The sequence below is a fragment of the Danio rerio genome, chromosome 1 (assembly GCF_052040795.2).
Source record: "Danio rerio strain M-AB ecotype USA chromosome 1, GRCz13ab, whole genome shotgun sequence".
In the NCBI taxonomy this organism is placed as follows: Eukaryota; Metazoa; Chordata; class Actinopteri; order Cypriniformes; family Danionidae; genus Danio; species Danio rerio.
This window is the reverse complement of record NC_141021.1, coordinates 10,834,439-10,858,480: the sequence shown is the minus strand read 5'-3', so window position 1 is coordinate 10,858,480 and position 24,042 is coordinate 10,834,439. Positions and strand designations below refer to the sequence as shown.

Sequence of the window (24,042 nt, the reverse complement as noted above, 5' to 3'; positions counted from 1 at the left end):
TTTGTACTGTGGGGGAAACAGGAGCACCTGGAGTAAACCCACGCGAACACAGGGAGAACATGCAAACTTCACACAGAAATGCCAACAGACCCAGTTGGGACTCAAACTAGTGACCTTTTTGATGTGAGGCGACTGTGCTAACCGCTGAGCCACTGTGTTTAAGATTGTGATACTGATAAATAACTTGCACATTAACCTTCCTTTTTTTTAGCAGACTGAAGCAGGAGTATTTTTTTAGTATTTTGCACCATCTATTCTTCTTTCTGCTTTAAATGAATGTCTGGATGAAGAGCATGATGCAACCACATGTACAAAATAAAGGCAGTAAATATAGTGTTTCCACTACCATACACTGCAACGCTCACTCTGTTGCACCAAGTCGAACTTATTAGACGGGCAAAACTTTTGGTTTCAATAGCATAGCAAAAAAAACAAGTCATTTTTTTATCTTTTAATCAAGTCATGCTAAATCAAAACAGCTTCATTTTCCCAATAAGCAATACCTTCCATAAGCCGACTGGTTCTTATAATTGAAAGACAGGATCTTGTTTGATGTTGCAATTTCGCCTATTCATTTTCGTCTCTTTACACTGCCTCTGGAATTATGATGCAAGTGCGTAAACCTCCTGTAGTGCTCTTGAAGAGGGTTAGCGGTTTCATCTACCTTTGCAGCTATTTCAAACTTGCCGTGTTTTAATGTAGTTTATGCTTCCTGTTAAGGGGATAATTCACCCCAAAATGAACACAGAGCCATCATTTACTGTTGTTCTTATGCATTTAGTACTTTTACTAGCCACAAAAGGAGAAAATAAAAATAGAAAAAAATTATCCTACACTGAAAAAAAATCATTTATTCATTTTCTTTTTAGCTTAGTCCCTTTAATAATCTGGGGTCGCCACAGCAGAATGACCCACCAACTTATCCAGCACATGTTTCACGCAGCATATACGCTTTCAGCTGCAAGCTATCACTGGGAAACATCCATACACACTCATTCACACTCCTACACTACGGACAATTTAGCTTACTCGATTCACCTATCGCACATGTCTTTGGACTTGTGGGGGAAACCAGAGCACTTGGAGGAAACCCACACCAACACGGGGAGGACATGCAAACTCCACACAGAAATGACAACTGACCCATCCGAAGCTCGAACCAGTGACCTTCTTGCTGTGAGGCGATTGTGCTAACCACTGTGCCTCCATGACACCACTGAAAAAAAAATACTTTAAATAAGTGCTGTCACGATGCTGGAACTTCCAACTTTGATACGATATCTTGAAAAATATTGATATTCGATAACATTTTGGACACTGTGGGGAACAAATTACAGTAATTAAATTAAGTTCAATATAAAAAAAGAACTACATGACATAATGCTTATACTGTCACAATCACCAACGATCTAACCCTTTTAGATCTCTGGAGAACATTCACTATCTCTATAGAAACTACAAATCCTGTCATGCACCACACACTCACACCTGTTCCGGTTCTCCTTTGATTACTCAAATATGGCTGGGAGCTACTCAAGGACTGATTACATCGACCATATATACAGCACACACACACACACACGGACTTTGCTGAGTCTTGTTTGGTTTACACGCTGTAATATTATAAAGCATTTTCCTGGTTTAGTCTCTCCGTATTTTGTCCCTTGCATTGTTCTATTGTTTATCCTGCCTGCAGCCTGTATCGACCATCTGCCTGTTAGTGGTGGGCAGAACGAGGTTTCATGAAACATTAAAATAGCTAAAGATAATGTGTCGAAGCTTTGAAACGTTTCGAAACCAGTCTCTACAGCGACACCTAGTGGTAATTTGTAATGTATTACTCTGGAACAGCCTCACTAAATAAATAGTTACACAAATTAAGGAATTATCACCCACGTTGTAGAATTGTTATTTAAAGTGAAGCGGTGAGAGTTCCTGACTAGAATGCAGCGATAATGGGTTAGAATCCAGGGCGATCCAGTTGTAGACATTAGTTTTTCATACCTGTCGACATTGAGATGTGAAAATGAGAGATATCCCCAATTAAAATACACCCAAATTACTAAATATGTTCTTCTGGAGCTGTTTCATTCTAAATAAACAGTTAAATGATATGTAATATGCTTCATTTATAATAATTATTAGTATTTACAAAAGAAAATATTAGTATAGATTAGCAGAAAATAAATTAGCAAACAGTTCAGATAATTAGCATTAGTTACTATTATAAATAAATTGAATAAAGTTATCAAATCTCATTAATCATTTCTTCACTGTATAACTTACACATTATGATTAAAGGGCAATGAATGTATCTCTCATTTATTTAGATTTTTCGTTTGATTACATTAAATAACAGGTGTCACTTTAAAACTTCAAATATCTAACGTTATAATGAAAGCATTCGATTACTGTTTATACTCATTTAGGACAAAATTAGTTGTGTTTTAAAAAACCCACCAAGATAGAAATCTTTAGATGTTACTATTATTATTAATTATGTGTATACTGTTTGTCTGTTCAAACCTTTCAAACACACATTGCGTGTACAGAATCCGTTTTGGAAACAGCATCTATTTATCACTATGGATCGCGTCAGCTGACAGTCACGCACTGCTACATAACTGTTTTGAGGATTGCATAGGAGAGGCGATGGCACAGGTAAAGAAAAGATAAGAGAATCCCGCTGTTTTTATATTTATTTAAAAGTATTTTCATGTCTAAATAAAACAATAGCACAGAACAGACTCATGTTTAAGAGCAAGGGGTGTTCCCTGGTGGTTTTGCGGTATGGGTTGCGTAAAGGGCAGATTGGCTCTTGAATGTTTATTGCCACCCTTTAAAGAAAGACTGAAAATATGGGAGAAATACAGAAAAATACCTTTATGGGATGATTGTGGGATAGAACTGTAAAATACAGGAGTATCCTGTAAAAATCGGAAGGGTTGACAGGTATGGTTTTTAAATGCTTTGTTTTTGTAATGTGTTTTGTTGTTAAAATTTGTCTGACATCCCACTTTGTGAATAAATCTTGTTTTGATCATAAAAATTTACATTATTAAAATACATCAAGTGACAATTTTTGAGCATTTGTGCAAGTCGTAATTTGAACTCAGGACATTTGCAGCACACTTGCAACATGAAAAAGAGGGTTTTCCCAAACCTGTTAATCAAACGCAGATTTGCCAGGTCTCGAGATGTAAAGTCTAGATAGGGTACAGCTAGATAGGATATATATATTATCATTATTATTATTTCATTTTATTTTTTTTTAACTGCGCAGACTAAATATGTCCCACTTAAAACATTAGATCACTGATTTTTCCGATAGGTCATTAATATTCAGAAAGAGTGCTGCTGTCATTGGCCTGAATAAGACATCGGAGAGAAATGAGACTCAGGAGACTGTGCTCTGTGAACATGATGACTCATTAACACACGTATTTTTTAATTAGCCAGTGCCCGGGGCTAAGATACACCTCTCCGACCTCATGCTGCGAAACATGCAAAAAAAGTTTTTAAAAAAATAAATAACAGAGTTCATTGAAGGTTCATTTTTATGGAGTACATGAAATCATAAAGTTATTCAGATCTTTCATATTTTACAATTTTATGAAAGATTCGAGGAATGTATAATGCATGACATTTTTTTCAAGGTCATCAAAGACAGAGAAATCATAGAAAACATGTTTAGCGTATCCATTTGGTTCTGAGCAATATAGCTTTGACAAAAAATAATTCAGACTGAATATTTAATGCAATTTATCTAGAAAATTACTTTAGTGATGTTTGGAGTAAAAAAAAACTGTACAAAAATAAAATATTTGTATAAGGTGTATTTTATTATTATTTCATTCACAAATATTTTGTCAATTATTTGTAGCTTTAGGTTGGTTCAGGTTAAATGCATAAATGCTGCAAAATCTAAATTTTGAGTTTTGTTAAAATATTTTGTCAAAATATTTATATTGTATATAGTATATATTGTTAGCCCTCCTGAATTATTAATCCGCCTGATTTATTTGCCCCCTCTTTACTTTTTATTACCACTTTCTGTTTAACGGAACATTTTTTTCAACACATTTCTAGTCTAGTTTTAAAAATGAATTTCTAATAACTGATTTCTTTAATCTTCGCTAAGATGACAGAACATAATATTTTACTTGTTATTTTTCAATAATGCAAAGAAAAAACGTATGTTAAATTGCAAACACAAAAGTATCGGTGAAATTGTAAAGCTGCAAAAAGCGAACCACATTATAGCGAGGGACAACTGTAATGATTTAAAAACTCGTACGAGTTCAGTAGTACGAAAATGTAAGATTTTAAAAAGGAGGCGTGGCACCCAACCCCACCCCTAACCCCAACCGTCATTGGGTGATGTCATTATCATATCATATTATATTAACTTCAGTTTTGTCAACAAGCAAAACTCGCTGTGAGACGACACTCATGTCTGGTTTCAGAGCGCTTATACAGTGCGTATTTTATCGTAGTGCTTGTAAACAACCAGAATTCACACCAGGAGGCATGCGGGGCTGGTTCTTTGTGCGCATGTATCAGTTATGATTTTTTTGATTTTGTTTTTTTTTTGTCGTGCCCACCCACGCAAAATGCTGCCCTGGGCGATCGCCCATATTGCCCATGCCTAAATCTCCCACTGCTTTTGACTGTGGGGGAAACCGAAGCATCTGAAGGAAACCTACGACAACACAGAGAGAACATGCAAACTCCACACAGAAATGCCAACTGGCACAGCTGGGACTCGAACCAGTGATCTTCTTGCTGTAAGGTGACCACTACGAGGCGGCTCAAAGGTTTCTTGAACCTTAAAAAAAAAAAGATTCTCCAGGCTCATAGATCTCATCCATGTGAACCAGAAAGTGCTTCCAGAAAGTCTCTGAGGCAGTAAACTTTGGTCCAATTAGAGCTCTCTGCCGATGCTTGTCTGCCATACATGCCAATGTGAAAATTGCTATTAGTCACAGTACTGGTTTGTGTGCTTTTTATGCGATATCATCTCAGCACTCACCGCCCCATCTTTGCTCTAGTAAATTGAAGTGTTCAAGGGAAACAAAGCACTGATGGCGAAACGCTACTAGAGGAAGTTTGCTGAGAGCTTCTGTCTTATCTGTGCTTAACAGGCCATGGTGTTAATGTGCAGGTCACTCCAGATACTGCACTTTCCTGCTGATCTGTCTCCAGGTTTCATCATTTTCCTGTATAATGACTATACAGCTAGATTGGTGGCAGGGACAGCTGGTCTGAGAACATCTTGGCTCGAGCCAAAAGCCTTTCTTTCAGATTTTACTGTTTACATCAGCAAACTTTCAATATGCAAGCTGGTAAAAGCTGTAACGTAAATCTTTGTAAAACAGGTTTATTGAGGCTTATGTGCTTTGCAATACAACAGAGACATATAAGCTAATGAGCTATCTTTAAGTTTGGAAATAAGTTTCTTGGTAGCACGGTGGCTCAGTGGTTAGCACTGTTGCCTCCAACCCAGGCTCGTTCTGAAAATGTACCCCTGTATACATTTCTGGAGAGCACCAAATACATCCCAGGAGCTACTTTTTTGCAGTTTTTGTTTTCGCGAATCCACCTGAGGCTGCTGTGTAGGATTTTTCAGATCTCAACTTTCACTGGTGAGTGCCATTCGTGCCTGCTGTTCTCGCGTTAATCCACCAGAGGCCGCTGTCAACTGACTGACTGACTGACTGACTGAAGACTGACCTATCGATTGACCCACCCTCCACCTTCCCTAAAGCCATCCAAATGTTTTCAAAAGCACCTATTGACTCACCCACTTCCTTCCCTAAACCTAACTCACAGTTTTTAAAATCAATCCAGAAAAAGAAAAGTCCTCGCCTGATTTGACCATGTTTCCAGATTTTACCACATTCTCACCCTGTTATTCACTTGTTTATTTTAATTTTTGGCTTCTGTTTTTTGTGTTACCCCCTTTCTGGAACCGTTCTTTGCCAGACTCAAACCGCCTCATCGTGGTCAGTTCATCTCTGCGTCTCAAGTCTGCTGACTTACATGGCGAGTTACTGGGCAAACTGGTAACAGCGGTAAAGCCGTTCATACGGAGGTAAATAGTCAGCTGGTAAGTGCGAAAAGGAATGGCATCATATTGCCCCGTAGCTTTCATTTTAAAGACGAAATGCAGCCATACGTACTTCTGGCTACATAATTTGCACTCTCCAGAAATGTATATAGGGCTACTTTTTTTAGAATGAGCTTGCTTGCCTCACAGCTGGTTCGAGTCCCGGCTGGGTCAGTTAGCATTTCTATGTGGAGTTTCCAGTCCAAAGACATGAGCTATAGGTGAATTGGATAAACTAATTTGGCCCTAGTGTATAAGTGTGTGTGTGAATGAGTGTGCTTGGATGTTTCCCAGTACTGGCTGGAATAGTTGGCTGTTCATTCCACTGTGGCGACCCCTAATAAATTAAGGACTAAACCGAAGGAGAAAAAAATGACTGAATAAATAGTTTTTTTTAAAGGGATAGATCATAAAAATAAAAATTTGCCATAAAAGATGTTGGGGGATTTTTTCTTCAGTTGAAAATTAAAAAAGATTTTTAGCTAAAAATGCTGTCCTTTGTGATTCATGAAATCAACAGATAATTAAGAAACACAACTGCTACTGGCAATTTTTGAGTTCATTCATTCATTCATTCATTTTCTTGTCGGCTTAGTCCCTTTATTAATCCGGGGTCGCCACAGCGGAATGAACCGCCAACTTATCCAGCAGGTTTTTACACAGCGGATACTCTTCCAGCCGCAACCCATCTCTGGTAAACATCCACACACACACACTTATACACTATGGACAATTTAGCCTACTCAATTCACCTGTACCGCATGTCTTTGGACTGTAGGGAAACCGGAGCACCCGGAGGAAACCCACGCGAACGCAGGGAGAACATGCACACTCCTCACAGAAATGAATAATTGAACGAACGAATGAACGAACGAACAAACAAACAAACGAACGAATGAACGAATGACTAAAACTGGAGGCTTTTTTTGTTATTTTCAGAAATCATGTTTCTACATGTTTTTTTTAATTTGTAAAATTTGTAAAAACTTTGATTATCTGAAATTCACTCTTCACATGCTCTTGATGATACTTTGATGATACTTTGAGGACATGTTTGCTGAGGCTGTGGATTAAACAAATTAATGTTAAAAATAAAATATTCGTTTTGTTTTTCCTGTATGTGTTTATTTTACTATCAAAGTGCTTGCAGCTTTGACATGCATTTTTATGAATCACCAAAAAGCAGCGATTCAAATAAGAGCTCTACTGAAGAAACAAGTCACTCACATAACCTGAGGGGGGAAATTAACAGCAAAGTTCATTTATGGATGAAGTCTCCCTTTAAGTCAGAGAAGCTGTGCAAAGTCAGAGAAGTCAAGTAAGATGGCCAGACTTGACTTCTCTAGAGACGTAAAGCATTCAGGTGAATCCAATTTTCCAAGCTGGTCCACTCAACTGGGTTGAAGGGGCTTTTTTTTCGTCCTCTTATAATCTCCTTTAAAGTTGCATTAAAGTTTCTGTGTAATAACCGACGTGTTGTATGTTTATGTTAACTTTTTATTTATGTTTAACAGATGCTTTTATTCAGCTTGGGCAGATAATTTCACCTGCAAGTTTCAACAGCATTTTCACTTGCAAGTTTAATTTAATTAGTTTAACACTTTACTAAAAGGTTTTATTATTGTAATAGTTAAGATGAATCAAGGGTAAACAACACATGTGCAAAGCATTGCTTCATCTTTTTAAAGTTAACTTTTAATGTTACAATTTAATTAAGAACTAGAAAAATTAAATTTCAGCAAAAAAAAAGTGAACTACAAAAATTATGTTGCAGCAACTAGAAAGAAATTTTAAGAACTAATAAAATAAGTCACAACAGCTAAAAAATTTAGGTTTTGAGAACTAGAAAAAAATAAGTTGCTGTGAAGTTATAAGCACAAAAAATATGTTTAAATCAGCAGCAACTATAAAAATTAAGTTGTGACAACTACAAAAATTATGCTGCAGCAACTAGAAAAAAGTAAGTTGCCGTAACTAGAAAAAAGTTATTATAGCTAAAAAATTAGGTTGCAGCAATTGGAGAATGTAAGTTAAGAGAACTAGAAAAAATAAGCAGTTGTAAACTTATAAGAACTAAAAAATGAAGTTACAGCAACTAGAAAAATTAAGTTGCAGCAGCTAGAAAATCAAGTTATGAGATCTACATTTACAATATTTTATACAAGAAGTATAAAATATTAAGTTTTGAAAGCTACAAAAACAAGTTGAAGAACAAGAAAAATTAAGTTACAGTAACTAAAAAATAATTTATATATTACAATAAAAGTTATGAGAAATATAAAAAATTAAGTTGCAGTGACTAAAAAAAGTTAAAATAATTTTAAAAAGTATACAATTAAGTTGAAGCAACTAAAATGTAAGCCAATCGAACTAAAAAAACTAAAAAAAAAAGTTCTTGTAAAGTTATTAAAACTAAAAAACTAAGTTGGACAATTAGAAAACTTGTGTTGCAGCAATTAGAAAATGAAATTGATAACTTCAACATTTAACTTATGAGAACAACAAAAAAACAGTTGAAGTAACTAGAAAAATTAAGCTACAGAAAAAGTAATTAGTAAAAAATAAGCAATGAGAAGTATAGAAAATTAAGTTGCAGTAACTAGAAAAAATAAGTTATGAGAACTACAACATTTTAGTTTTGAAAACTACAAAAACATAAGTTGACATAACTAGAAAATGTAAGTTATCGTAACTAGTAAAGAAAGGTATTTTAAGTAATGAACAGAGTGACATTATACATTAAGATCGTTTTAGTTAACATTAGTTAGTTTGTTCAATTAAAATGAATTAACGATGCGTGATTTTTGCACCTGTGTATATATACTCAGTGACATTTCATTTTTTTCACTTGGGTTTTGCAGTGCAATATAGTTACACAACATGCTTTTAATTATCATTATTAGTGACTGTGTCCGAAAGCTCTAAAATCTTGGCTTTGTAACAACCTAAGAGTAAGTCAGTAAGAGAAAGAGTAAATGATGACAGTTTTCTTGCGTGAACTCTTCCTTTAAAGCCAATTAAAATGACAAGTAGCTAAAATAAACAAGTCCTGCTATTCTGGTCCTCAAAGCCTGAGAACCACAGCAATTGCAAAGTTGTAATCATGCGCGACTGAAAGTGGGCAGGCCACTGGCAACACTTTAAGTCTATAGCAGTTTCTTTAATTAAATCTATGACAGCATTTCCGGAGGTTAAAAACAAGCATCATTGTGGATGTGCTCGAGGGGGGATGCTGGTAGGCCGTCCGTAGAGCTTCTACGCCTTAGGTTATTAAAAACCCAAAGGCGAAGAATAGATCTCCGCTAATGACAGGATTAAGAATAAGAGCCATTCATCTTTCGCAGATTTGCCCCACTGCGTTTAGGCGCTCTGTGCTAACTGCACAGGCTTTAATTGGCCCAGGCTGGAGACGAAAGATCCTCAATTAGACACTCAGTGGCGGATCTCCTGGGTTAAAGAACTGGTGCGGAACAAAAAAAACAGGCTTAAGACGTGCGGAAGTAAGAACAAAGAGAGCAAACAGCAAAAGAACCTTAAAGCTGACATGTACACACTTTCATCATTAAAAAGGGTCTCCTTGACATCGAAGCTTCGGCGAACCTTAGGGGTCCGACTTACGGCTTTTGTCTGATTAATGGCTGACTTTCTGGAATCGCCATCTTCTCTTTATGTTACCCGTCATGACTTTCAAAAGACCCTCACTGTGGCGCATCATGGTTAGCGTGTCAATGAGGACCTGAAGGTGAAGGAGGAGAATGGACAGCATCCAATATGTTGACAGGCTTTAATGAGATCATACTTCATCATTGACTTCACGGCTGACACCAACCACATGGTCCTAGTTGCGCACATCATTGGTGCATATTCCTGCAGAGGGCTCCTTATGCAACATCATAAGCAGGCAGAAAAGCATAGAGCCAACTGGGAGGTTTAAAATGAGGCAGAATGTAGGCTGTGACATTTAAAAAAAACTACACCAATTGACCCAGGAGATCAGGGTTTGTCTGGTGGGTCGTAGCACTTGGCACTTGCTGGCAGACACTGGGAATATGACATGCTAGAGAAAAGCCATGCTTGGAAAAAAACTAAAAGTTTTACTTTTTACATGTCGCCAATGAGATGGAATTGAATTTGAAGTTTCAAGTGATATTGGCAGTTTATTTGCAATGATATTTAAACATGTCATTTTAAACATTTGAGCATTAATAAATGCTATATATATTTCTGATTTCAAAGTACGTTTATATTTGGATTAGCTTTAGAATTTATATATATATATATATATATATATATATATATATATATATATATATATATATATATATATATATATATATATATATGAGCAATATCACACGAGTAGCAGTGTGATATGGCTGTATATCGGCACTGGTGGGAGGCGTGCAATGGCATGAGGCCGCAGGCCCAGTGCCTTAGTGCCCCCACCAGTGCCGATATACAGTCATATTGCACTGCTACGAGTGTGATATTGCGTTTATACAACAGTTTGATGGCATAATTGTGTATATAAAAACAAAATTAAACACGGAAAGTTTCAAAAACCCTTTTGTATGTGGAACTACTTTCTTCCACATTGGATTCAAATCATAAGCTGACAGTTAAACAGTTGAGCAAGCATCTTTTAAACTTTAGATCTGTATATGTCTGCTTTTTGCTTTCTGTATGTGGGCGGAGTAATACACAAAGGGTAAAGAGGCTGTAGGAGTTCTAATATTGCAGAATATCGCATGGCTATCAGCCAATCAGATTTGAGAACCAGACAGAACTGTTGTGTATATATATATATATATATATATATATATATATATATATATATATATATATATATATATATATATATATATAGGCTACAGCAGCAGAAGACCACACTGGGTGCCACTCGTGTTAGCCAAGAACAGGAAACTGAGGCTACAATTCACACAAGCTCACCAAAATTGGACAATAGAAGATTGGAAAAACATTGGCTGGTCTGATGAGTCTCGATTTCTGCTGCAACATTCGGATTGCAGAGGTCAGAATTTGGCATCAACAACATGAAAGCATGAATCCATCTTCCATTGTATCAATGGTTCAGGCTGGTAGTGATGGTCTAATGGTATGGATAATTTTTTTCTTGGCACACTTTGGGCTCATTAGTACCAATCCAATTGAGCATTGTGTCAATGACACAGCCTACTTGAGTATAGTTGCTGGCTATATCCATCCCTTTACATCCACAGTGTACCCATCTTATAATGGCTACTTCTAGCAGAATAGCACGCCAAGTCATAAAGCGCGAATCATCTCAGACTGGTTTCTTGAACATGACAATGAGTTAACTGTACTCAAATGGCCTCCACAATAACCTGAGCTCAAAAAGTAGGAGCAATAGGTAAAGCTGTCCCCACACAGCAAGAAGGTCGCTGGTTTGACTCGGCTGGATCAGTTGGCGTTTCTGTGTGGAGTTTGCAAGTTCTTCCTGCGTTTGCGTGGGTTTCCTCCGGTTGCTCCGGTTTCCCCCAAAGTCCAAAGACATGCAGTAAAGGTGAATTAGGTGGGCTGAATTGTCTGTAGTGTTTGAGTGTGTGTGGATGATTCCCAGGGATGGGTTGCAGCGGAAGGGCATACGCTGTGTAAAAACGTGCTGGATAAGTTGGCAGTTCATGCCGCTGTGGCGACCCCGGATTAATAAAGAGACTAAGCTGAAAAGAAAAAGTGAATGAATGAATGAATTGAGTGATAACATTTGAAGCGGGTGGTCCCACAACATACTTTCACTTCTGTCACTCGATGACCCTGTCAGAAAACTCTAGTGGCTGGGAATGACCTTTTTTGCAGTGTCTGGTATAATGTTAATGTTGTTTTCGTGTGTTTACATAAATGAATATGGCCACGGTTAAAATACAAGGTACAGTTATGAGCTTATTGCCACATTATATCAATATGGTAACATGATATCGTTGCCTTTAATGATTTCCTGAAGATAAATACAAAAAAATAGCAATAAATAATATTAAAATAACTACAGCAGTCTCCATCATCGATCTCATATGAAGTAAGAGCTTGCGATGACATATGATGACATGTGCGGCTGTTGTAGGGCTGTTCGATTTTTCAGGGGTAAAAATTTGAAGTCCTAACCCTTCACACTAATAATAGGGGTAAAAAATAGAATTGGGATTGGTCCTGGATTAAAATGTAGAGATATTTTAACCCTAGTTTCTGCATAATTGTATTTTAAAATCTGATGACACTTTGAAGAGCCTAAACTTTCTCTTCGTGCGTTCTCTTTTGTACCCTTTTCAATTCATCAATGCAACCCGTTGTATTTTAAAAAGCTGATTCTTTTTTTTCCTCCAAAGGCCTCATCATTCCTCTTTGACAAGCTAAGCATGCTTCACGAGTCATGCTAAATTATAACACAGTTTCTCATTCACTTACAGCCAATTTGCATGCATAAAAAATGTGTAAAATATTCATAACTATGTAAGTAGGTCAAAAGGTGGACACGGTATTAATCGCTTTTTTCCACGAGATTGTGTCCTCGGCCTGTGTGGCGTGAGTGTGGGAGACCTCTGTTCTGAGTGGATCTGTTGCGCATTAAATCAAGGCAATGTCAGGAAATATTGACCCAATACGTAGAGAGACATAAAGGGTCATAATGTCAAGAATGTACAATGAATCCGCCACAGCTGTTGTGTATTCGGCAAGGTCAATGCCTGAAGATTGACGAGCAGGGTTTGATTTCTGTTATCAGTATGTATGATAAGTGAGGGCCACGCTGACGCCGAGCAATAACTCCTTGATTACACAGCGCGTCTGTCATCACAATCTGAAAGTGACTCTAACAAGCTCTGCGGTGAGCTGGGGAATACACTCTTTTATGAGCTCGGAGCCAAGCGAGACGCGAGGTGCCGTTTGATGCCGGAGCCGGTAATGAGCGCGTCCAATGTCGCACGCTACCACGTCCATCAAAGTCAGGGGAAACCATAGCAACGCTACATCTCTGATAGCACAACGCCTTGCCTTTTTAAGGGCTGCAATCACATTTACAGAAGATGAGAGTGTAATGATACTGAAGGTGGCAGTGGTGAGACTCAATATTTGTAATGGCAGATGATGCAATTCCTCATCTCATCCCACTTGATGTGTTCTAACAAGAGGTTTGCAGTGACAGGCAATTTTTCTGACCAAGGTAAAAATGCTGAGCGATATGACACAGCTGTTGGGCATAGCTGAGTGTATTTGATGTCTTACGTACATGTTAGCGCTAGTAGGAGTTAACATCAAGTCCAAAGAGTTGAATCAGAGGGGTTATAGTACATGTGGATACCAAAAAGCTGGATTTGGGAAAAACAAGGTTGCACTAGCTGTGTGAGGGTAAATAATTATGTGTCTATTTCCATCCATTCTTCAAACCTATATAGACTCTTTTCACACTTCTAATATTCTCAGAAGCCTAAAGGTGACCCTGGACTATAAACAGGGGCAGACTGGCTATCTGGCAGACCGGGCAGTTTTACTTTGGACTGACGTACTTTTTGGGCCGGGCTGATCATCTTTTTTATGATCTGATTGGCCCTTAAAACACTTAAAAGACTGTCCTTTTTTCTGTCAAATTAATTGATGATACTGTTATCCGTGACGCTCTGAAAGTAAGATGTTTCTTTTTCGGACAGACTTACCCATGTGACAATCTACAGCCCATTGGTTTGTTATGTTATTGACATTGGGCTGACCCAATCACAAACTTCCATTTTGGGCTCTGTGTAAGCGTGCAACGTCGGTGTGTATTTGTCAAAATAGTCGAGAGTCACTCCTGTTTCTCACCCTATATGCACTCGTATGGAGAGCAGAAGCGGTGAGCAGGCATTTGCCTTTTGCATCTGCAGTGCTCATCAGAATGATAACTGTTGCACAGATCAATATATTCGTGTCTATTCGATCTAGTCCCCTACCTTTTTACTTTTCATCTGCACCAAGGCCCATGGCAACTTCCTCATATGCTGTTTCATTAACCATTTTACAAATGATATCCATCCTAAAGAACTGTATGCTTCTCAAGCTCTTTGAGGAGTGTCATTCATGTATTTTAAGATGCACTCGGTCAGAAGACATGAGATATCCTGACATTTTGTTTTTGACCGTCAGCTTGATTTATTTTTGATTTATTTTTGATTACTTTTGTAGTTCGGGCCCAAACAGATATTTGTTGCATTTTTTTTTTTTTTAGGTTCATTTGATAGACTATATAACATATTTAAGCTATGCAAGATGTTTCATTGTTGAGTCAAACATTTTTAAGGCTCTCTGAAACATAGCTTTTCTTATTTATCTTTATTTTGAGAATCAACATTAACTGTGTGCATCACACACAATAATTAATATAGGTTCCCTCAAAACACACAGGCACACACAAGATGGACTTCCAGGGTGGAATAGAATTTTATAATAATAATAAAAAAATTTTTTTAAGTTTTTAATTTGTTAACTCTCATTATTTCCTATATATGGCTTTTGTGCTTTTATAGAATAGGAGTTGGTAAACATATTCAAGGGCGTAAACAGATGGGTAACATTTTGATTAAATGAAGTGGGCCGCTCTGGCCCAAAATGCCATGGCTGATTTTTTGTCCCAGTCCAGCCCTGTCTATAAAACCCATACTAAGCAAGGATGGGCAAAAGTACATTGAAATGTATTTAAGAATAAAATAACAAATACGTTTTTACATGAAAACTACAAAGTACAATTTTGTGTGTGTAAAAATAAACTACCAAAATACAGCAGCCACTACAAGTGTTAAAATTAAAATACAGTATTTTGTATTGTGAGAATACTACACAATAATTTTTCATGGGAGTATCACATTTCTTCACAAACGTTCTATCAATAGAAATATTTGATCTATCCCTTTATTCATCAAGGGTCGCCACAGCAGAATGAACCACCAACTTATGTTTTACACAGCTTCCAGCTGCAACCAAGTACTGGGAAACACATTCATACACACACATGCACTACAGCCAATCCACGCCAACAGGGAAAGAACATGCGAAGTCCACTCAGAAATTCCAACTGACCCAGCCGGAACTTGAACCAGCAACCTTCTTACTGTGAGGCAACAGTGCTAACCATTGAGCCATTGTGCGGCCGAACATAGTATTTACTTAATGTTCTAAATTTTCTAATACTCTAACCCACACAATTTATTTTTGGCTATTGCCAAAATATACTAATGCAACATAAGACTGGCTTTGTGGTCCAGACTCACATAGTGATCCTAGTTGGGAAATGTTACATGGAGGTGAATGAAAATATATTTGCCCCAACAGATAAACACACAAAGACATTTAAATGACAGAACTGGGTAGCAACTGACTACATCAATTCTATATTATGTAATCAGATTACAGAAATGAAATACTACTTAGATTAGATTACATTTGAACATTCTACAATCATATTACAGTTACTTTATTGATGACATTTACATGCACTCTCAAAATACAATTAAAGTAGGATTAAGGCCATATACTGATAAAATGTTACCTCGTACTTTTTTGACCAAACAGAAGACAGCCATAATAACCATAATTACTTTAATCTATGTGGTGTACTCTGGTATTAAACAAGCATCTAAACATCACATTATTACCGCTCTGATCAAAGTGTGCATGAGCTTGGATGTACACAGATGGCATGAGCTGTTCAAGCAACTTTATAAATGAACTCAATGACACTATTCTAATGTTTTGACTGTCAATACAGTTCACTGCACAGTTACTGCTGGAGAGTGGATGAATGCATTTTCTTTCCTTGTATTTTTAGATCAATACAGTACAAAAGAATTCAATCTATGTGACATGGTTGGTCAAAAGTAATCTAAAAGTAATCAAGTATGTAGTCAGATTACATTGCCTAAAATGTATATTCTAGAGTTTCTCAACTGGGGAGTGGGTCAAAAGTGGGTCGCAAAAGGTTTCGAGTGGGTCGTAAGATGCAGACTTTGATTTTGAAAGGCATTTGAAAGCTGCTGGTGCTTCTGTCAGAAGTGGTACATGTGTGTGAGTGAAACATGGAAAAAAGGCTGTGTGAAATGGGATGCAGCAGTCAAAAGGGTCTATTTCATTTACAGCGGAAGAAATGCAGAAAGCTGTAAAAACGTGAGTGGTTTCACTGATGGCAGGCTTGTGCATCCAAAGATCCTATGTCATCACCAATGAACTATAATGTCTAAGTAATCTACGAAGCACAGCTTCCCATAGGAGGAAAAAATAAATGAGAGAATTCGATTCAAGAGGTCAGAAGAGAATAATGTGTCGAATCTGCCACGAGTGTATTAGAAGCTCTCACACAGCAGCATAGTTTCCTGAAATATAACAGTAATATAACACTGAAGTAAAGTACACTGAAAAAATAATGTCTGCAAAATTCTTGCAGGCAATTCATTCATGTTGAATTTAAACATCCTAATTAAATTTAGTAATGTTCAACTTAATTTGTTTGCCTAAATAAATTTACAACCACTTACCTTTAAAAAAATTGAGTAAGGGTATAAATGTGCATTCAAATTTGTGAAAAGTTAAATTGTTAAGATCTACAATGCTAATAAGTCTGGAAATGGGTCGCCACAGTCTGAAATTCTGAATCAAATAAGTACATTTTACTCCAAAATCATTACATTACCTGACTTGAGCATTTAAATATCCTATTTTTGTGATTTGACATTATGATTTGTTAATAATGTTTTATAAATGGATTGTTTATAAGGACTAAGCTATTAATATATAATACATTATTAACACATTGAAGTCAGGTAGGACAACAAATCACATCCACATAGTAAAATTCTGTTGAGTGGTATCAGTGCGTGATATCAGCATTTCATGTATAATACAAGTATGAATATTTTAACCAAGTATCGACGCTATGTATTGGCATCTCTAATATATACTGTTAAAGTCAGAATTATTGGCTTTGATTTTTTTTTTCTTTTTAATATTTCCAAAATTATGTAAAAAAAATGCAAGGAAATTTTCACAGTATGTCTGATAATATTTTTTTTCTTCTGGAGAAAGTCTTATTTGTTTGATTTCAGCTGGAATAAAAGGAGTTTTTTTATGTTTTAAAAAAACATTTTAAGGCCAGAATTATTAGCCCCTTTAAGCTATATATTTTTTTTGATAGTCTACAGAACAAACCATCACTATGCTATAACTTGCCTAATTACCCTAACCTGCCTAGCTAACCTAATTAATCCAGTCAAGCCTTTAAATGTCACTTTAAGCTGTATAGAAGTGTCTTGAAAAATATCTAGTCAAATATTATTTACTGTCATCATGGCAGAGATTAAAATAAGTTATTAGAAATGAGTTATTAAAACTATTATGCTTAGAAATGTGTTGAAAAAAAATCTTCTCTCCAATAAACAGAAATTGGGGGGCCTATAATTCTGACTTTAACTGTACATTTACAAAATATCATCTCCCCCAGAAAAAAAGCAATGCAGATGAGTTGGAACGCCCTGTGGATGAGTAAATGATGATTTTCATTGCATGTAACAAATCCTGTCACTTTTCACCCAGCCAAAAAAGATCTCTGCTTTGGATTACAGTATACACTGATGGCACACAAACACACCTAGTCATTGTCATGCTGCAAGTTCAAACTGTCTGGAAGCTAAACTGACTAAGCTTTCCATTTCACTGGTCTTCTTCTGACCATCAAAGGGTACCCATATTGTCAGACACTCAGGCTACTAGTTTAAGCCGTTCTGCCAAAAATCATCTCTCATGAATGCAAGTAGGGCAGCCGTCTGAATCTGATGAGAATGGGCAAAAAAATAAAAAGTAAGAGAGAGAGAGTCTTTCCTTAGAAACGGGGAACTTTGATCTCTGAGCAGTTCCCACATTTCTGCATTACAACTGTGCATTACGTTACATTGCCCTGATTTTAAAATTCATTGGTTTGAAAGAATATTTGATAACGTGCAAATCTGCAAAACATGAACACGAATAGGTTACTATTTTAGAAGCCAGCATTTCCAGTGCGTACCTACTGATTTTGCCAAGTGCTAGTTGTCCTGAGACTAATACCCCATTTACACGGGTCGTCAGCGTCAAAGCTTCCCATTCCCTTTGAATGGGTGACGTCAGGTGTTGCCGAACTGCATTGTGGATCCGTCAGCGCCGTTTCAGAGGCGTTGCTCGCTGCAGAAGTTGGGATTTGCTCAACTTTTCAAGCACCGATGGAAGCGTCAGCCAATCAGATCGCTGTATGCAAATACACCAGCTAGACAGTGGCATATTGCTGACTGAATTTCATTGGCTGACGTTGATATGACGATCGCAACAGCCCCAACTTCAGACACGCCTTCAGTCAAGAGTTGATGCTGAAGCCCCGTGTAATATATTTATTAAGACGCAGTATGGAGCTAATAATATGCCAAAACAATCTGAATTGAATTTGAATTGTGTTAATTTGAATTAGACAATTATAATTTAATAAATCTGAATTCTTTTATGCCGTTAAAATAGTTTTTGATTTCAATTTCTTTTTTTGAATTAAAATTTTATAAATTGAATATTGAACATCTGAAATGTAAGACAACAGAATTTTTCAAGACAATTTTCTTTATAAATGTATTTTTAAACTTCAGATTTTTTTCTGGATTTCTAGACTGCAGATATCAGGTTTATAAAAATACAGCTTCAGGTTTTCAAGATGAAAAAAATTCTAAACATCAAATTTAATATTCTGATATTCAAAACCAGAAATTCAGATCGTGAAATTGAGATTCAGCAGAAAGTAGGTCAGAGGTGATCAGTCTGCAGAAAAATGGTGTCCTCCTGAGCCTCACATACACCAGTAAATTCTTACATACACCACTCAATTTCTTCATCTTGAACATTTGAAACTGTATTTTTATAAACCCATTATCTGCAGTCAGAACAATTCAGAAAACAAAAAAATCTGAATTTTTAAAATACATTAATAAAACAAAATCAGGCTTGAAAAATTTAGCTGTCTTGCATTTCAGATGTTCAATATTCAAGTTACGAAATTCAAATTCAAAATAACAAAAATCTAATTCAAAACAAGAAATTCAAACAAAAAAACTATGTTGAAGGCATACTGATTTATTAAATCACAATTGTCAGTAATAAAAATGAACACAATTGAAATTCAGATTGTTTTGGCATATTATTAGCTCCATAACACAGTGACAACAACTCCATCAGCCAATCAAACATTGTCACGTCATAAATATGTGCCCTCTGATGCATAAACATACAAATTTTAAAAAATACAAACAAAAACTCTGCCATTTTTATCAGAGAAGAGGGCAAGTAAAAAGGTAAGATCACTAGTTTTCTTTTATTAATTTACAGAAGTAGTAATGATCATAAAATTCATGTCTTTATGGATTTGCCCCTTGTTTGCCATGCTGCTCAACCGTTTGTGTAATTTACTTTCTGTTTATAATATAAAAAGCTAACAAATATTGTTTTACATTTTTTTAATAGTGTGCCAAGCTATCATGCTGTCACGCCCAGGGTCTCTCAGGAAGGCAAAGGATCGCAGGAATTATCAAACACGTAGATTTATTGATAAACACTCACATGAAGGACATAGGAAATACAGGCAACTCAGGAACGACATGAGGTGTAGACAGACATCACTAAGAATACCAGACAACAACTAAACCAAACTAAGGGGCATACAGTAAATACACAAGGACATAATGACACTGGTGATACACAGGCGAGAAACACAGGTGGAACTGATGAACATAATGAAACGGCGGGAAACAGAACAAAGAAGCACATGGGGAAGGTCACATGATGAAAACACAGGGGCCTGACACAAAAGCAACTAAACGTAGCCTTTTGCTAACTTATAGCGACTGTAATTTTTTATATTCGTTCTGTTTTTAGCATATATTATGTCAATTTTATTTAAATACAAGTGCCTGAAATGCAGAATAGTTTAGTTTAGTCACGTTTGATAGCTAGGCACACTGATAAAAAATTAAAAACAATATTTGTTAGCTTGTTTTGGAATTTTAGCCATATTTTCTTTTTTTGAATTTGGACATTTTTGCAGACTCTGAAGGGGGCACATAATGATGACGTGATAATGTTTGATTGGCTGATGGAGTTGTTGTCCCTGGATCATTCTAAAATATATTGATCTCAGGACAACTAGCGCTTGGCAAAATCAGGACATGCATCCAGCACCACACACTTCTGTGTAGACGACAAAGCTTTTGTATGTTTTTTCTAATGAGTAGCATGACTCAGTGAACTGGCTAAATGGTTATGCGAAGAGGCTGTTATCTGAATGTTGTGTAATAAGCTTCAAATTTCTTTTTTATCTATAGCTAACGAACTTGTTTATCTCATTAAGACCAATAGCTGAGTTGCTCAGGATCAGACTATATAGGGTTCATGTTTTTAAGTGCCCCATTATGCTTTTTCTGAGAAATAGCTATGCTCTGATTGGTTAAATGCCCAGTCTATTGTGATTGATGAACTGCTTTAAGAACAGGTCATAAACTGTAGGATGATTACCAGCATCTAATTGGATTTGCTTTGCAATGGTTTTGTATATCAATCCAGAGTCCAGAGATGAAACCAACCCAGACTCATTCTGATTACGTACCCCTATATACATTGTTGGGGAGAGCAAAATACATCTCAGGAGCTACATTTTTTTTTATTTTTTTTGCTTTTTTTTGTTTTCGTGAATCCACTGGAGGCTGCTGTGTACACTTTTTTAGACCTCAAATTTCTCTCGCGAGTGCCATTCATGCCTGCTGTTCTCACGTAAATCCACCACAGTCCGCTGTCAACTGACTGACTGACTGACCAACCGAGCGATACCTCCATCCTTCCCCCTCCCTAAACCCAACCAATAGTGTTTTAAAACAGACCGATTGATTTGCCCACCTCTTTCCTAAACCCAATTTCAGTGTTTTTAGAAGCAATCCAGAAAATTAAACACCCTTTCCTGATTTTTACCATGTTTTTTACAATTTTACCACATTCTCACCCTGTTATTTATTTGTTTATTTATTTATTTGGCTTCTATTTTTGTCGTAACTGCTTTCTGAAACCATTTTTCTCCTGACTCTAACCCCTTCGTCGTGACCAATGCCGCTCTGCATCTCAAGTCCACCGACGTACGTGTTGAGCTACTGGGCAAACTGGTAACAGGGGAAAAGCCGTCCAGTAAGCGGTCAGCTCTATTTACATAGTTGGCAGTCTCCAAAAATGTGTATAGGGCTACATTTTCATAATGAGTCTGTGTTGGATGAAACATTATAAAAACTCAATCCAAACCATCAATGCAAGCATGACTTGAGCAAGTCAAGAATGTAAAATGTCAGTTTGTGCTAGTGCTGTACAATACATCATTTAAGCATCGATATCGCACATCACAAAAATATGCAATACAGATTGGCTATGAAGAGTGCGTTTGTATCATCAGTAATTAAGACTGCTGGTGAAACGAATATAAAATACACGACGTGGAGAGGTAATTTGATAAAAAAAATAACAACAATATTTTTTTGCTATGGCTTAAATAAAGTTTATAACACAAAAACAGCATTACGCACGCATATTATTACTGTTCTGTGTCAGTTAAATCAGTTGACTGTTGAAATTCAAAGTTTTTAACCCAACTGGTTAAGTTATTAAACAAATAACTTAATAAAGGTTAAAATAACCCAACAAAACACCAAATATTTAACCCAACTTGCTGAGTTATTAAAAAAACAATAAAGGTTCAAAATTACCCCAAAAAAGCTCCAAATATTTTTAACTCAAAGGTTGGGTTATAGCTTTTTTTAAAGTATATTTAAGGCATAAAATGGGCACTTTAATGGTCCCCTGGCTCTCCAATGGAAAATTAATCACCAAACAAACAAGGTGCCTTTGCAAGGTCTCGGTTCAATTATTAGCTACATACAGTAGCCTCACATTTAAGATGCCTTTATTCAAATAAGGTCAGAATATTATTTTCCCATAACATATTCTCTCTTGTTTGTGATTGAAATATGATTTCAAATGTTCATGTCTGTATGAAATGAGCCAGAATTGATTCATGAGACGGACTTCATATGCCAAGCAACAGCAGGCTCTGTCCAGCGTTCTGAAAAGCGTTACTGTGTATTGATCTCACTCCGGATGAAGCTTGCGCCACTGGCGTTCTTGCGTTCTGTCTGCGCAATTTTTAATTATTGATTTATGCAGCGTATGCAAGTTATAGGCTACATCACAAGACGTCCCCGGGAGAACTAGTCTATGTCTTATCGTATGTGCGATATGTTAATCTTGAGGTGAAGTGATAATTACAGTCCCTGCTTATAGTCTGGCGACATGATCCGTTCGTTGTAACGGAAAGTGCGGTGTACTGTTGCTACGGTTACTGCCTCAGGAGAACGCAGAGGTTAATCATGATTGTGAAAAGTTGCTTCTACATGTTGCTTATCTATTATATATAATTAAACCACCTAAATGTAGCCTACTCTGTAAGATCTCTTGACAATGTGTTTGATTGACAGCCTTGGAGAGGTTTGTTAAAGCCCTGAGATTAACCACCAACCTCATAATTCTTTGGTATGGACGTCAGACGATTTTTCTCTCTTTTTTGCCAGTTAAATCTCGCTTCTCAGCATGAGTACTGCGACTTAAGTCAGTTCAACTGCTTAACTTCCAAACACCTGCGATCCGTTCTGTTTCGTTGCGCTCCTCCTTGGCGCTTGCCAACGCAAGAACGCGTCCCGTATGAACGGCCCCTTTACTAAACAGCAGCGTTTACTTTTTGCATTCAGCCCGTTTCGTTTTGTGTCCTACATTTGCCGCTTGCTTACAATCTAATTGGTATCGCATGACGAGACAGCACTGTATCGAGAAGCTCAGTGGTCTCGCTTGGATCGGAAGCAGTCGCAAAGGAGTAGCCCAACTCTGAATACTAATTTCCTCATGCCCTTCGGTATAAGACGGCCTTGATACAGGTAGAGAGCTGAAATGGAATAGGGAAAGGCTAAATAGACCAGCTGCTATGACCGGTGCGTGGAATCCATTGAAACAGATGTGCAATCGATGAGTGAAAATCAATTCAAGAGATCAATGCGTTATCGACATACAGAGTTAGCTAGAAGAATAGTAGGAATGTTCATCGCCTGGTATTTAATGCAACTTGCTGCCTTACCTTTATGACGACAAGGTTTTGTGATGGGAGAGTGTTGGTCTGTAGATCTCATCCACTTCCGAACTGCAAAATCCAGCACTGCGGACGCGTCCGGGTACCAAGCAGCAAATGCCCGCTGCTGGAACAAACCACTGCGGCAGCTACAAATCTCCCGGTCCGGAGGAGCACACGGTCATTAATTCGAGTCTAACGCGTGATGGAGAGTTGGTATTTTTTCCACCTTCGTCCCGTGTTTATCCCGCTCTGAGCCAGAGTGCCTGTACTTCTCACCACCAAGCGGTGGACTGAGCAGCAACCAGTCAGATGCTGTCAGACACACACACACGCTGAGAGAGGGTGTGTGCGGGGAGGTGGGGTGATTGGCAGGTTGTTATTATCCCCGTTGTGGGGAATAAGATTATAGCAGCATTATTTTGGGGGTTTTCAGTTTTGAAATCTTCATTCTAAAACTAGAAGCGTTTAGACTTTACAGTAACCTCCACACAGCTTACAATACTTAATACATTATTAGACCACCACCCAGATTAGACCACCAAATAGGCTAAGGTTTGCAATTTAGCTGACCTTCATATTTAACTTTTCATCTTTTTGTAATGTTTAATCCAGCAGTATACACTCACCTGCCACTTAATTATGTACACCTGTTCAATTGCTCGTTAACACAAATTTCTAATCAGCCAATCACATGGAAGCAACTCAATGCATTTAGGCA

The 24,042-nt window shown here is 37.1% G+C and overlaps 1 protein-coding gene across 3 annotated transcripts in view; it reads right to left on the bottom strand.

The window, feature by feature from the left end:
* Positions 1–23,616, bottom strand: part of elfn1b (extracellular leucine-rich repeat and fibronectin type III domain containing 1b) — a 149,793-nt gene extending 126,177 nt beyond the window's left edge. For all 3 annotated transcript variants that reach the window (XR_015476256.1, XR_015476257.1, XM_087236713.1), the window contains exon 1: positions 23,331–23,616. The gene's annotated coding sequence lies outside the window, so the exon portion shown is untranslated. The remainder of the gene's footprint in view (positions 1–23,330) is intronic.
* Between the last annotated feature and the right edge of the window lie 426 nt (positions 23,617–24,042).